Below are 13,425 nucleotides of genomic sequence, written 5' to 3'. Positions count from 1 at the left end.
CAAACGTGAGTGTGGGAGAAATGATCCCGATTCTATAGTAAGGGATTCTGTGTGCAGCCAAATCAGAAAATGGCTTCAAACTCTGAATTCCAAAAGAGATTAGCAGAGTGGATGCTAGTCCAAATAATTATCACGTCTTAAAAGGCTATTTTATTTTTTTCTGTAACGCCTTCCTACGACGTCATAACGCTGAAGCCATTTTTTGTGTCTGATCTTTTGAGAGGGAATCTTTCGGCGGAACTTTGAGACCTAATTTTGGCATAAAATCTTCATTGACGGCTAGAAATTTTAGCATAGATACAAAGTCTTACCTTTTGAGTGCTTATTGGTGCAAAGTTTTTCCAGAAATATCCAAAAGAAATGATAAAATAAGATGGTATTTCATTTGAAGTGTGCAAAGATCTACTTTGATTTAAAAATGGTTTCCCTGATTTTCCAAGATACATCACTTCCGGAGAGTATAAAATATCAAACTTGGTAAGATTTGGCAGACCGGAATTCTGGATAATATAAATCCAACATTCTCCATGTTCTCATGATTCTGGAAATACGGGACAATACAATTTTATGGAGTTTGATATTTTATACTCTCCAGACATGCCAGAGGTGAAGAATCTTGGACTAAGTGGCTGCTAGTCGTTACCAACAAGCTTCATGCATATGTACTATGAAGAGCATATTTAATTATTATTTTATCTATATATAAAACTATAACATGTTTGTTATTTGTTAAATAAATCATAAATATTTTAATTTCTAATGGGCACTTGGGAATTCTTGAAACTTTGCACAGAAACTAAATACATAGCCTTGATAACTAATTTTCGAATTAAATTAATACATTTTTCATCAACCATGGTAAATCAATGAGACAAGGCTTTTAAGGGATAAACTTAGCTGTAATAACAAGGCTTAGTTATTAAAGGCATGTAACTTATTATATGAGATACTTGGGAATTTCTGGGAAGCTTGTGCAGAACCTCATTACATGCATGCTCTGCTCATTATTTCTTACAATAAATTAAAATACATTGTGATTAAGTATGATGTTTGTGTGAGCAAAGGCTTTGAAGTGATGTAGAGAAGCTGTAATAACACCCTTCAGTTATTGCAGGCATATTTTTTCTGTAATAACATAGGTGTACTATGCATGATTGGCAAACTATGAACTGTTATATCTTTCTATAGTTTAGTATACATAAAGACAATAAAAATATCAATAGAACTTGTATACATTCTAACAAAACTGCAAAACAAATGATGTATATTGGCCCTTTGAAACATGTAACATACATATGTTATCACAGTTCTTTGATTTTTTAGTCAACAATAACAAATGTATGTTACATTTGTATTTATCTCTAATGTGGTGTTCGTCTCGGGAAAGACTATTTCCCCTGAAAGGACCCGACCTGGACTTATGATATATGACAAGAGAAGGCTCTATTACTGTAATTACCTCTATTATCGGGCGTTGATGCTGTCTCTTCGTAAGTAACGTCTCTTCACTTCGAAGGTCAGTCGCAAGAGGGCGCTGCAGGCGTGCGCAGACTCCGTCCTCAGCTGCATCCATCAAGAGGCCCACTGGTGTCAGTTATCTGCTCCTAGCTTGGAGAACCCAGGGCTTAGGGTAAAGATACAACACCCCCCTCCTTCCTAAAAAGGAGGAACTGTAAGTTCCGACAAAGGCCTGACAACTGAAGACGCCCCTATTTCATAAAAAGTCAAAATCCTTAATTATTAACATAACCTACGAATGGGTTATCTAACCCAGCAAATATCATAAAACTTGCTGTTTAAAATCCACCCCCCTTTTCCCTGGGTATGGGGTTTCTAATTAAACTTTAACCTTTCCCAAAAAACATGGCATATAAAAATCACTGTAGACAACTCGGCATTGGACAACTAAAAAAAAAAATTAATTAAAAAAAAATTTTCACTCATCTTTCCTTTCCCTTAACCACTATAACTCTGAGCTACAACTCCGCACCGGCCATAGGTGCAAGCAACCCCTCAAGACCTAGTCCTGGAAACATCTCACCATGAGACGATAGCTCACTGTTCTTGCTAAGAACTGAGTCCAATACATAATGGATATAAATGGTGTTGTCCAACCCAGAATCGTCCTAATTATTGATTGCATATACAATATTTCAAAAACACATAAAACAAAAGATACTTCCAATAATCAAAATATACATAGATATCTGTAATCGCCAGTTCATTAATCTCCCCTCAAATTTCCAATTAATCTAAGCTACGTACTACTATTCTACTAAATCCCCATAATTATATCAAAGCACCTGTTCCAGCATGGAACAAAAAGGGAAAACCATGACCACAAAAAACGAAGTATACACCAATACCGTTCTTCAATATGGCGATAATATAAAAAATGTCCAACACTATTCTACTATACTACAATTTGTACACTGGCCTGGCTTTCAAATCCTGTGGAGTACAGCTTCCAGACAGGAAGCGGAGGCTAAAGCCAACAAAAAAAAAACAAGATCCCCTCATGGAGTTCTGAATACACCGATGCTGTACCTTCACTCCCTCACAACGACCTCGAGTTCTGTCATGGCAGGCAGCAACTCCATCTTCACCGATCGTGTCAGTTCCGCTCCCAGGTAGGTAAGCACGACCTCCTGCTCCTCCAGGTCAAAGAGATCCCTTGCCTGTGCCACCGCGTTTTCCATCGTGGTCACTGTGACCATCTTCTTGGTGTTCTGGTAAACCAGAACCACCAAGGATTCCCGGAAGGCAGGTGCCGCCACTGTCACTGGCTCCTCCACTGTTGGGGTTATCATTCCAGCCGACTTCCTCTCATCCTCTTTGGGGGCAGGTTGTACCTCTGGCACAGTAAGTGGTACCACTGGAGTGCTGGGTGGAACTGTGGACTGGACCACTGGAACATTGGCCTGAACAGTTGGCTGGACCACTGGAACACTAGGTATGGACTGAGCCACGACGGGCTCTGCCACACTAGGTGAACTGCGGAACCTCCAGTTCATCTGGCATATCACATCATAAGAAGGGCCGTTGTTCCCTCTGTACTCCTCCACTGCCACGCAAGCTCTACGGGCAGGGCTCAGGTGACGCAGCACCGACAGGATAACTCTCCAATACAAGATAACGACAGGGCTATTCACTGGATGTAATGAATAGATGCTAATCTGTGGCCATAGCGGAACACACTGCTCGTAGTGGTGGCATGTCTGGTCCCTGGATTCTGCATCCCCTGGGAATGCCTGCTCGCTGCTGGAGCCACAGCACAAACTCCCCTGAGGTAATGTCCTCCTGCCCAGTGAGCCACCTGGCCAGCAAGATAACCATGTGGCCTCTAAATCTCTGGAACCGCTGGTCCTGCATAACTTCTCGAGAGAATCTCGTCTCGAACATGGGAGACAAGTGGTCAGCCAGGGCATGTTCTCTGAGGTGCCTGGTAATGACAGGGCACTCTGGTACGGGACAGGCCACATCCCGGTCACTCACCCGCCAGGTCCTTTCTTTATACCCGCTGTAGGGGCCAGTCCACACTTGGTCCTCTTTCCCTTTCCAGGCCGCTGGTATTTCTTTCTTGAAAGCCATGGGTTTAGTGCTGGCGGGCACTGGAGCTGACTGCTCCCCCTTCTTATCTACAGGTGCCTCCTCCTGTGCTGCTGGTATCTCTCCTCGAGCCTCCAGTGTCTCTTCTGGATTACCTTGTACCAGAACAGGTGCCTCCGGCTCTCTAGAGACAGTTACCTCTGGTATCACTGGTACCTCCAGCGATACTGTGGTGGCCACAGGTCCTTCCTGGACAGGTTCTTCCCTCCTGACCCTTCTCCTGTGGGTGGCTGGATCCAACACCGAAGTGTCAAATGGCTGAATGCCCACTCCCGGCTGGGAGTTACAACTGCTTGGCCTCCAAGACCTTGTTTCATTCTCACTGCCCTCGTCGGAGCACGATCTGAAGGATTCAGAGTCTGACATTCTGAAAAATATTAAAAAAAAAAACAAACATTAGAAAACCTGACAATTTAGTGAGTTTGTTAAACTACTTGATTTCTCCCCCTCCTTTGTCTTTTGAGGGTGGAGTAGTACGAACAAGTTGACAGTTGGGACAGATGTAGGGATCTATCTCATTGGCCTCCTGTATTGACATACCTATACAGGTCAGGTGGAACCATTCCCTACAGTTATCACATTGAACCATTGTCTCACCAGTGTCTGGGCCCCGACACACACAGTACTGGGGAGTAGTAGGCTTGGTCTTATTGCCTGCCAAGACATCCTCACCCCTTTTAAATTGGTCCCTACATGTCTCTAACCAAGCAGGAATTTTTCTATCCCCACATGGCTTAAGCCTGTCATGGTTAGTATTAAAAACCACCCGTTGGAGTTTCACCTTGTACACATACCCAGTAACCTTACTAATAATGATACCTGGCCCCTTCCATGGTGACCCCAATTTCTTACATTTTCCCTTTATCTGGGCAGTATCGAGGACATATACAAGATCCCCCGGCTGGTATGATTTTTCCAATACTCTCAGATCATAGTCCCTTTTCATTTTTTCTTGGGAGGTCTTAAGCTTATCGCGTGCAATGGTATGTGCACTTTTGATAGCTTTTTCTAGATCTACAATATAGCTGTCAGCACCCTCATATTTCTTTTCACTCTGACTACCGAACATAAGGTCTGCTGGCTGATTGGTCTCTCTGCCTAGCATGAGCTTGTTCGGTGTGTACCCTGTACTCCTGTTGACACTAGATCTCATGGCTCCCCCTAGTTGAGCAAGGTGTTGATCCCAATTATCTTGTTGTGAGTCAACAAAGCATCTCACTGCATCCATGAGACTGCGGTTCTGTCTCTCTACTTGTCCATTTGACTGAGGACGATATGGAGTTGTTCTAGCCTTATGAATTTGCAGCAATTCACATACTGCTTTAAAGAGTGCACTCTCAAAGTTACGTCCCTGATCTGAGAATAACTGGAATGGGTAACCAAATCTTGTGAAAAACTCATTAATGGCAGCTTGAGCGGTCACTTCAGCTGTTTGTGACGGTAGTGGTATGCATTCTGTCCACTTAGTGAATTGATCTGTCATCATCAAGATATGTTCGTTGTTCTGTTTTGTCTTTGGTAAAGGGCCCATAAAGTCTATGTGAACTCTCTCCATAGGGTACCCAGCATGGTACTTGGTGAGAGGACACTTACCATGTCTGCTTGCTTTCTTGTTCTTGTTGCAGGTATCACAACTAAGTACAAACACGTTAATGTCTTTGGTCATGTTATACCAGTGATATTTATCCTTGATCTTGGACATCGTCCTTGACACACCTTGGTGTCCTGCGCTTGGCAGTTCATGACTGAGCTCCATTACTGTCTGTCTTAAAGAAGCAGGTACAACCAGCCTTGTATTGGCTCCCTCCGTCTTGGGTTGACTCTTTAAAACACCATTGTCGTCCATAAAAAATCTTTGCTTATTAATCCAGTGACTCTTGGCTGCTGGTGATGCCAAGAACAAATCATTGGACAGAGGTTCACTGCCATCTTTTAAATAAGGTAGGATGAACATCAGGTCTGGATCACTCTCCTGTCCCGTTTTGATTTCCTCCTCACTGAAACCTGAGATGGTTATGCCCTCTTCTGGTGCGGTTGCTGCCACGACGCAATCAGAATGACTGTCCATTATAATTCTTGCTGTCGAAGGAGTAAAAATCAATTCCATTCCTGTACTGAACGGGAGTAAATCACATTCCGGAGTCGGCTGGCTGGCTACTGGCTCAATTGAGTCCAAGCTACTGGTGTGGCAGCAATCTTCAATAACTGCAAGTTCAACTGGTACTGCAGGTTGTTCCAAGGTTGAAACTTTTTCCGGTGTTTCAAATAACAGCATCATTGCTGTTGCTACCCTTTTAAGTAATCTTGGCTTCTGCTTTCTTTTTCTAGCCAGTGGGACTGTTTCATCTACATCACACAAAAACTGTGCCCAACTTTGATGTGCTCGCTGGCAGTAATTACAGCCCTTGCAAGGTAAACTTGCTAGTATGGTGTCTGCAGTATAATGTGGACATTCTTTCAACCTATCCGGGAGACGGGACAAGACATCAGCATCAATGTGTTGTTTACCTGGCCTATGCTTTATAACAAGGTCGTATTGGCTGAGCTCTTCCAACCATCTAGCCAGCTGTCCCTGGGGCTCCTTGAAATTGACAAGCCATGTCAAACTACTGTGGTCTGTCCTCACCGTGAATTGTCTTCCCAGAAGGTAGTGTCTAAACTGTCTAGTAAATCTAATTACTGCCAACAACTCCTTTCTAGTTGTACAATAACGTTTTTGTTCTGCTGTAAGTACAAAACTACCATATGCTATGGTGCGTTCTTCACCATTTTGCACCTGAATCAGCTCAGCGCCTATTGCATTTTGGGAGGCATCTGTATCTAGGATGAAATAATCTTTGTTGTTTGGTAATGTCAATACCGGTGCAGTTAACAAGCTGTCTTTTAACGTCTGGAATGCAAGTTGACGTTCATGGTTCCATGAAAACAAATTTTTTCCTGTTATTTCATATAGTGGAGCAGAGATCCTGGCATAGTCCTTGATAAATGAACGGTGGTAGTTCACAAATCCCAGAAATTGTTCAATTTCCTTTGTGCATGTAGGCACCACCCAACCATTAACTGGTTGCAAATGTTGCTGACCTATTTTGAGGCCCTGGTTACTCACACTCCTCCCTAAAAATTCTACAGTCGTTCTAAACAAAGCACACTTTTTAGGCTTTAATCTAAGTCCGTACTCTCTAAATCTTGTAAATACCTTCTCTAAGTTTGTGAGGTGTTCATCGAAAGATGGTCCTAAAACCAATATGTCGTCTAGGAAAGCCAAGACAGTTTTCCACGTTAATCCCCTGAGGACAAGGTTCATCACTCTGGCATAAGTCCCTGGTGCGTTGCACGGTCCAAAAGCCATCTTGACACACTCAAACAACCCATACTTGGTAACAAATGCCGTCTTCTTACGGTCCTCTGGCTTGATCTTGATTTGCCAGTACGCACTATTAGCGTCCAGTTTGGAGTACCATATGTTGCCAGCCAAGGTATCCAGACATTCATCTATTAGTGGCAAAGGAAAGAGATCACGTGATGTCACTGAATTAAGCCTTCTAAAATCTATGCACCAGCGCACTTCCCCATCCATCTTCCTGATAAGGACTGGTGCTGAAGCCCATTCTGATGTTGAGGGTTGTATAACTCCAGCATCTAACATTTTCTTGAGGTGTGCCTCCTCCTCCTGAACAAAACAAGCTGGGGTCCTCCGCATACGCAGCTGAATAGGTCGGGCATCGCCAGTGTCAATCTCATGTTCTACATGGCTGAAATTACCATGGTCAAACTCTGTCTTTGCAAAGACATCACTGTAGGTGTAAAGCAAGGTTCTCAGTTTTGATTGCTGGTCTACTGTCAAATCCTGACTGGATGTAGTAAAGAGTTCTTGGAGGTGGTCTGGTAGGTCCTCTTGTTGGGGTGGTGACCCATTTGAACTGGTACCCTGCTGACTGGTTGAACAAGTACCAACACTTGGCTCTTGAGGATCCTCCATAGATTCAATTACTGCCACAGCATGTGCCTCAGCTATTTCTAGTCCACTCTGGAGTCGGACAGGGTTGTCCGTCACATTCATAAAACAAACCACTGGACTTTGTCCTTTAGCACAAACTGATCTGGGAATCAAAAGTGTAGTCTTTGAGTTTGGTTCTATCACAAAATCATTATCTTGTACTGGTACTGTGCAATTCATTCGCATTACTGAATTCGGTGGGACTACTACCGAGGTCGGTATCGTAATTCTGTTTACTGAGGGTTGAGCAGATGGTGTCTCTCCTCCTAAGACTAGCTTAACCGTCTTGTCGTTGATGGACATGTATCCTTGACCAATGTTGAGTATGACATTATTACTAGCTAGGAAGTCATGGCCAAGAAGCATCTCACAGTCAATTGGAGCAATATATAGCTGATGGCTGAAAAGTAAGTCATCTATCCTGAAAAGAGTAGGGTTAGTAATCCGGCAGGTCATCTGCATGTCTCGTCCTGCACCATGCATAAGTGTCTCTTTAATAACATACGGTTGTTCTTGTAAGGAATCAAAAACCTTGTCTTGCATAATGGTAACTTCCGAGCCTGTATCAATCAAGGCAGTCACTAGCTTGTCCTGGACTTGTACCTTCACTCTCAAGAGTCGAGCAGTCCCAATAGTTCCTACAACTGTAAACCCATTAGATGGCCCCTCAGTAACTGAGTCCTCTGGCACATTAATTGTAACTGATTTGCGTGCTGTTTGATTGTTCTGTTTGGGAGGTTGCCTGCCAGGTGAATTATTTAACTCTGGGCAATCTCTTTTGTAATGTCCCTGGTTGTGACAATAAAAACACGCCCCATCTGGAATCTGTGTCCTGCGGTTACCGGAACGATTATTATAACCACCTCTCCTGCCTTGTCCACGTCCACGAGAGGTATCTACTCTATAGTCACGACTGGGCGAAGTACCATTAGATCTGTTTGATTGTCGCATCTCCTCAGTTAGTGTAGCCATTGAGGATAGTAGGCTTTGCATCTGTTGCATGCTCTGTTGTTGCTCTTCTCGTTGTTGTTGAAGCTGCTGCTCCATCTGCGACACTCGGGTGTCTATGGCTGATTTGGAAGAGCCTACCCCATGCACTGAGGGTGTATCACTTACTTGTGCTACTGGTGTTGGAGCTGCTGCTTGTTTCACCTCTGGTGTTTTTCCTTGAGCAATGTGGGCTTGTACAGCTTTTCTTGAATGTTGGAACCACTTAATTATATCAATTGCATTTTCAACCGATACTGGTTTAAATCCACATGCATGTTGGCCAGCCTCTGGATCATTGCAACCTTGACAAAATTTCATTACTGCTTGTTTTGTCATGTACTCTTCAGAGAGATCTCTGAAGGATTGTGTTGCCAAAGATAACACACGATCTGCCCAGTCCTCCAGGGATTCCTCTTTCTTTTGGGTTATCGTCTGAAACTGTATCTGTGAAGTTTCTTGTGGTTCCTGAAATCCAAAGCGTTTCACCATTTTAGTCACTACTGCACTAAAAGCAATGTCTTTGTTAGAGTCCAGCAGCACTGTATAAAAATCACTAGCCTTGTCCTCCAAGCACCAGCAAAGCTGGTCTCGTTTTTGTTTGTCTGTCCAACCTGCAGCCTCAGCATACCCGGTGAACTTTGTGTAAAATGCCTTCCAGTTGCCTTTTCCTGTATACTTTAGGTTTTTGGGCATAGAAAAGAAAAATTTATTATCTTGTTTCATCGGAGCTGGCTTAGCTTTATGACGGTTGCTCGATGAATGGTGACCATCTGTGTCTGACTGACTATGTCTGTCTGACTTCCTTTTAGCGTGCTTTTTGCCTGAGCTCTTGTGGTGTGGCGATGAGTGATCACTCACCTCCTCCTCAACGGGAGAAACATGTCTACTTGACACACTTTATCTAGAATGTGTTCTGTGGTTTCTACTTTTGTGACGACTCCGACGGTACACTACCCCTGATGTAGTACTAGATGAATCTGAATCACTATTTGAGCAGCTTGTAACCCTAGATATACTTCTTCGGTCCTGAAACTGAGCCTCTGGTCGGTTGTTGTACATCTGTTGTTGTTGTTGTTGAGGGTACACTGGCAAGTGTGGAGCTGCACCATAATAACATGATTGAGCTGTTCCCTGAGCAAGATTTTGTGTTGTTGAAGACTGATCAGGCCTCCCTTGTTGATATGGTATATTTCCAAATGGCTGTTGAGGCTGATGTAGAGGTGCAGTAACACTGTGGAGATGTCGCACCGGCTGTTGTCTGTAAAATTCTTGTTGGTGCAGGATGGTCTGAGGCGGCTGCCCCTGTTGACCAATTGTGTTGATGAGGGGTTGTTGAAACCCTGACTGGTTGGTGTTAGGTTGGTGTTGACCTGGTCTGTTAAAAAATTGTTGTGTCGATAGAACTTGGCTGCTGATAGGTGGTATAGGTACAGGTTGGCTGATCGGTGGTTGATGTTGTGGATTATCAATCACCCTGATGAAGTTTTGTCGTTCGGCTGTATTACTTGGAATGGTATAGTTCTGTTGACTAGTTGACTGTCTTGTTGACCTGGGACAGGGTGGTTGATGGGCACTGTTGACGGTGGGTTGAGGTTGTTGACAAGGTTTCCTTTCCCTGACTGGTGGAGTAGACCTATGTGCAGTTATAGGGTTTGACCTGTTGATGGTGGGTTGAGGTGGCTGTTGACCTGTAGCCCTATGGTTGACTGGTTGATTGACAGTTGTCAGAATTGACCTGTTGAAAGTTGGTTGAGTAGGCATTTGTCTGCTCGACATGGATGTGACCTGTGGTTGATGTTGTATGTTGCTTAAAGTATGCCGGGTAGATTGTTGAATTGTTTGTTGAGTTGCGTGTGTGTTGGTGACAGTGTGATCACCAGGTAGTTGAATGGCTCGAGTATGTGATCGAGAGTAGTTGACATTATGCTCAACAGGGAGTTGAACAGCTTGTTGACGTTGTAGGTTGAAATTGACGGTATGTTCATTAGGCAGTTGGACAGTTTGTTGACGTTGTTGGTTGAAGTTGACGGTATGTTCAACAGGCAGTTGGACAGTTTGTTGACGTTGTTGGTTGAAGTTGATGGTATGTTCAACAGGCTGTTGAACAGTTTGTTGACGATGGTTGAAGTTGATGGTATGTTCAACAGGGAGTTGGACAGTTTGTTGACGTTGCTGGTTGAAGTTGATGGTATGTTCAACAGGGAGTTGGACAGTTTGTTGACGTTGCTGGTTGAAGTTGATGGTATGTTCAACAGGGAGTTGAACAGTTTGTTGAGGCGGTTGAATATAGTTGACTGAATTATCTAACGACCGACTGTGTTGGTTGCTTGTTTGCCTATTCTGGCTGTAGAAGTCCTGCTCAGTAGGCGGTTGACTTTGTTGAAACCTATCATTGAGATTAGGGTTCTCTAAATCTCGCTCTATCATAACAGTTGATAGCTCGTATGCTTTACAGTTTCCACCCACAAACCTGGGTTGCTGGTTCAGCTGAACTTCTATCATACTTTCACTATTGTCATGTTGAATACCTACAGACTGGTTGTTTTCTTGACACCTAAAGGCCTGATCTTGACTTGGCGGATCTGGCTTATCTGATGGTTCATATTCGACATTTTCCTGTTTATCATATTGTGATCCACGTCCAGAGCCAATTACTTCTGGTTGTAATGTTTGACTGTGAAGTAGTGATTCCTCACAACAGGACAGAATATCATCTGATATTCTGCAACGGTCCATCTCCTGGGTAGGATATTCATTTTCGTCGATGCATGATGGCATGGATCTTGTCGACTTGTGATCAACCTGTGAGTTCCACACTGTACGTTGCACTGCAAGTGTCGAATCCATGACAATCTCAGAGTCAGAAAAAACCGGTTGATGTAATTTAGGTTTTGTATAGATTTCACCCCCCTGGACAGGTGCGTACGTAGAACCGTGTTGGTCTATCCACCTCTGTGTGTCCGTCTTAAAAGGTTGGAAATGAGCAATCTCCTGCCTAATAGTACGCGGAGTACAGGGTGTTGACTCAAAATTGGCTCCCCCTCCCTCATGTGATTTTACCTGGGTATCTGTCTCATAGTCTTGTGACACATGTGGCTGACCTTGATACCTTGCATCAACATTGTCCATGTCATTCAATTCACATGGGGAAAAATCAATCATCTCTGACACCTGGGACATTTTATTTCTCATATATGGTATTTGGGCCAATATTTCAGGTGTAATTGTTATGCCATTATTTCTCATAACCATGATTCTATGAGCGGTAGCCGTACCAATGCCAGGTACATGTAGGAGAACAGACTCCGGACTGGAGTTGATTTTAATTTTATACCCACTCATTGTGTTTAATAATGACCTATATGCAATGATACTCTCAATATAAATAAATGACAAGACAATAACCAAAGAAAAAACAAGTCTTTATTGATTCTAAATCCCGTTTACAAAAAGCAAAGATGTGTATTGCATATGTAAACAAATCACGGAAATCACTTCCGGTATTGATCTCAAGTGTCGTCGTTACCTGGTAACACGAAATCACGCGAGACTCAATCTGAAAAAATCAATACTTTGAACAAAGTTTGAAAACTTTCACAGACAGTGAAAAACCTATCCCAAAACGCTTTTTTCAATGAGGTACTGCTTCTAAAGCTTTTATTTGAGCCTAAACCGACTTCCGAAGTCACATAATAGCCAAATAAATTCTGCAAGTCACGCTTGATTGCACCTGGTCAAAATTCCCTGACCAAAATGGCTACCCAGGTCCCACGATGTGCGTTCGAACCACCCGCACTACCAATAATGTGGTGTTCGTCTCGGGAAAGACTATTTCCCCTGAAAGGACCCGACCTGGACTTATGATATATGACAAGAGAAGGCTCTATTACTGTAATTACCTCTATTATCGGGCGTTGATGCTGTCTCTTCGTAAGTAACGTCTCTTCACTTCGAAGGTCAGTCGCAAGAGGGCGCTGCAGGCGTGCGCAGACTCCGTCCTCAGCTGCATCCATCAAGAGGCCCACTGGTGTCAGTTATCTGCTCCTAGCTTGGAGAACCCAGGGCTTAGGGTAAAGATACAACATCTCTAATAACCATGATAACCCTATAGAGTTATATCCTTGACTGACCAAGCAGAAGTTTGAGAAGCATTTTACATAGTCTATAAAGATAATATGAGAATAGTGTCTGTATTATTCCGTCCATGTGTAACACACAGTTCGTCAAAGGACTGGCGTTAAGAACATAGTTGATATTTTTTGTGTACCCCTCATGAACAGCTTTGTCTTGTGATGTTTTCTTCCAGAAGGCCTTTCCTATTTGGTTTCCGCATTGACCGACATGTAGAAATACTGCTGACATCTTCAGTTAAAATCTTCATTGTTCATAACATTGCCGTTGTCTAGCAAAACAGACTATAATTGAAAACAGTCCAAAAACATCTCAATTTCAACCGGAAGTTAAATTATACATAAAATAAAAAAACCAAGTGGACTCCGGTAAAAAGTTTCCGCGTTTTAGTTCTAAAATATGAAAAAAAATAAGGAGATGTGATATTATTACCAATAAGACAACTATCCAAAGAGTTCAAATGAAGCAATTATAGGCCATCGTACGGCTCTCAACAATGAAAAAAACCGTATAGTCGCTATGACATGAAAAATGTGAAACAAATCAAAATGTGAGTTCGGGAAACCTGAGACTACTATAACACTCGCGATTTCGCAATAAACAGTATCTTCTGGTAAAGTTAACTACGTTATTTTAACGTAGTTTCGTATGAACTTCAGTTTCATATCTAACCGTAGCAGACGACACATAACCATTGT

The 13,425-nt window shown here is 42.9% G+C and overlaps 1 pseudogene; it reads right to left on the bottom strand.

Moving 5' to 3' along the window:
• The window catches only part of LOC127718593 (tubulin delta chain-like), a 38,591-nt pseudogene extending 25,543 nt beyond the window's left edge, over positions 1 to 13,048 (bottom strand).
• Positions 13,049 to 13,425: the final 377 nt, after the last annotated feature.

Source organism: Mytilus californianus, unplaced genomic scaffold (assembly GCF_021869535.1).
Source record: "Mytilus californianus isolate M0D057914Y unplaced genomic scaffold, xbMytCali1.0.p SCAF_10, whole genome shotgun sequence".
Lineage (NCBI taxonomy): Eukaryota > Metazoa > Mollusca > Bivalvia > Mytilida > Mytilidae > Mytilus > Mytilus californianus.
This window is presented reverse-complemented; position numbering and strand designations above follow the sequence as displayed.